The sequence below is a fragment of the Pteropus alecto genome, unplaced genomic scaffold (assembly GCF_000325575.1).
Source record: "Pteropus alecto unplaced genomic scaffold, ASM32557v1 scaffold45, whole genome shotgun sequence".
NCBI classification, from domain to species: domain Eukaryota; kingdom Metazoa; phylum Chordata; class Mammalia; order Chiroptera; family Pteropodidae; genus Pteropus; species Pteropus alecto.
This window is the reverse complement of record NW_006442491.1, coordinates 35,869,810-35,873,065: the sequence shown is the minus strand read 5'-3', so window position 1 is coordinate 35,873,065 and position 3,256 is coordinate 35,869,810. Positions and strand designations below refer to the sequence as shown.

General features: G+C 41.7%; 1 pseudogene; it reads left to right on the top strand.

Annotated features, from left to right (window-relative positions):
* Positions 1-230: 230 nt before the first annotated feature.
* LOC112471096 lies at positions 231-349 on the top strand (annotated as a pseudogene).
* The last annotated feature ends 2,907 nt before the right edge of the window (positions 350-3,256 follow it).

The window sequence follows — 3,256 nt, the reverse complement described above, 5'->3', positions numbered from 1 at the left end:
GTAGGTGTGTGATTAGGAGGAGTTGGTATTATGCTAGAAAAAGGTGAAAAAAGCAAGTGTGAGAAAGAGTTCATGAAGAGTTATGAATATCTGTGAGCAGTTCATTCATCGATTTGTTCATTCACGAATAATTACTGAGAACCTCCTAAGTCATGGGGGCCATGAGAAGACCTGATAATCTAAAGGAGATAATGTCTGACCTTAAGGGAGTCGAAATCAAGTGATATTGGGTCTACAGCCATGCTACCCTGAACAAGCCCGATCCCATCTGATCTCGGAAGCTAAGCAGGGTCAGGCCTGTTTAGTACTTGGATGGGAGACCACCTAGGAAGACCAGGTAATGCAGGTATAAAAAAAAAAAAATTAGAGATTATAAGACGACAGGGTCCTTGCAATCCGTGAGGTCAACCAAGGGTTACCTTGCCTTAAAAAAAAAAAAAAAAATCAAGTGATATTGGGAGACAGGCAAGAGATGATTTCAATAGAGTGATACATGCTATGGTAGATGTAGGTACAACTGCTATAAAAACACAGAAAAAGGAACCAATCTGAGGAAGGCTTCATGGAGAAGATGTTTGAACTGGCTTTAACAGTCACGATTGAATAAAATAAGTCCGTCTTGTCATCGGAAGGCTAAAATGAGTATGGAAAAAAAGCATAAGAAGATATGCTGTTTCATAAAATGTGAATGGTGCCTGAAGTTCAGATTTTGGCTAATGGCACTTTGGCTGCAACTATCAGAAGCCCCAGCCCAAACCAGCTTAAACAATAAAGAAAGGGTTTTTCTCACATAATAGCGTCTTCGGAGGTTTTCAGAGTCATTAACTAATTTCTCATCATTGTTCCATTTTCCACCTTCTATTTTCAATTTACGCTCACGCCGGTCAGCGAAACGGCTGCAGACATCTCAGCCGAGACTCACTATGTCTGGGAGAGGAGAGATCCTCTTTTCCCCTCTGATTCCTTCTGGGGAACAAGGAAAACCATTTTAGAAGTCTCTCTCGAGATGCCACTTCATGTCTCAATGGCCACACGTAAGCCCCACTCCAACTCCCAATGGAGTTCACCTGGGGGCTGAGCAGTTTTACCCACTGCCCGACTCCCTCCCCAAAGCAGCGGGCTGCATAGAGGGGAGGCGGACACCTGAACAAAACCAGGCTCCTATCAGGACGGGAGAAGAAGTGGGAGGAGCTTAGGAGGCAATCTACAATGCCTCCTCCGGAAGGTCTGGAGAAGAGGACATTGCTATCTGCAAGATGCTTTATCAGGGCAGATGATATTGTCTTTACCCCAATCTCCAGGACTGAGATGAACATCCTGGCAAAGATGGCGGCTTAGGGTATCTCTGCGTGCTCTTGTCTATATTTTAATCCAAAAGACTGTGATGGGGTAATGGTAATCACTGTGCTTTAAGGTATCTCCCCCACTAGCATACTACGGGATATTTAGGAGCTACTCAAATTGTCCCCACCATGGAGACTTTATTTTCTACTAGCATTTAACACAAACATGGGCTCTAACATCACTCAGGGTCAAGGTCTCACACGGTGCAGTGTGAAGTTATGTTTGTAGAAAAATGATCAGAAAATGATGATAATGATTCGATAGTAATTGTCATTTCAGCTAAATGACAAATCTCAAAGGCTGATGAACTAATTCAAATAAATAGAGTTTCAGCATCTTCATTGTAGGGAGAGAGAAAAAAGCCCACATGCATCAATCTCTTAGCTTTTGTATTGACTAACATTAATTGCTTAAAACTCTAATGCCAGCAATATCTTACTGAATTATGGTTTATGAAAGCTATTGACATATGTGGAGATGCAATAAGGAGTCCTTTTTAGGCACGACTACAGTAGATTGCTGTAGGGATTATCTAATTATTGAGTAAGCGCTAGTGATGAACTCTAGCAATAAAAACACCGGATGCTCACCAGGGGCCGTGAGACAGAAGTAATGACTGGGTCTGATGGCATAAATTGGCTTTTCTTCTTTGCCCTTAAACAGAAACGCTCACTAGTTTTCTTTCAGAAGCAAAGAATGAATCAGGCAGATAACTGTTATCCCACTCTGCACCCCAACTTTCCTTATTTTAATTAAAAGTCCTTTGAATTTCTGATCGAATTCTTATTGTTTTCCTTTCCTTACTTTCTAAAGGATTCTCTCTTAGGCATCCAGCAATAGAAATGACAAACAAACAAACAAACAAAAACAAACAAACAACCAAACAAACAAAACTCTCGATTTAAAAGCACAATGTGTTTAATTTTTTTTTTTTTTTTTTTTGCATTCGTAGCTTCTATTTTTTGATCACTAACTAGGTGCTGGGACCTTCATGATTATGTATCATCAAGACCTGGTAAATCTAGAGTATCACAAATTCCCCGTGATAAATTCCCACTGTGGGACTACTTGGTATGGCTTCTGTCTTTCTAACCGTTTCCTGGCTGATCTAATGAGGTCTTTTTTAATTTCTTCCACCTTTCTGCTAAAGAAACACACTTAGAAAGGGAAAATATAGCTAATGGTTGGAGACCGTAATTTAAACTGAGATCTGCTTCTGTGAGACACTCTCGGTTGGTAAATAAGCTGATGTCTACCTAAATTTGCTTACCTATTTTGGCCTTAATTAGTTCTAATTTAATTTTGTCATCTGCTACCTAAAGATCCTAATACTAGACTATGTCATAGTATTGTCTTTATTCATCCGACAAGTATTTGTGGGGCCTACTATGTGCCAAGCAGTGATAGACATTGAGAACAGAGAAGAAAAATAAAATCAGGTGTTGGCTTCAGGAAGCTCACATCCTAGAGAGCAAGACAGACACATATGTAAGTTGTAGAGGTTCATACAGTGATATGTTCCATTAAGAAGAACCAGTGAGCGTCAGAGGCCAGGGAAGAAGGCAGGGGGCTCTCTGAGAAAGCCTGTCACAAGGGAGGGTGTTTCAGATGCAGATGCAGAGAAATGGAAGATTCTGGTGGTCGGCCAGGGCCTGCTGAAGGGGAGGAGGCGAGACGTGACTGCCTCACGGGCGCGGGTTTCCTTTTGAGACGAGGCGGTGGTTACGCAGCATTGTGACTGCACTGGACTAAATGTCCCCACACCGTTCACTCTAAAATGGTTAATTTTACGCTACGTGAATTTCATCTCAATAGAATTTACACAGAAGAGAAAGGGAGGATGCTAAAGCAGAGACCTGAAGGATGAGAAGCTGAGCCAGGTGAAGGGTGGGGGGTGACCATCGTGGAGTCA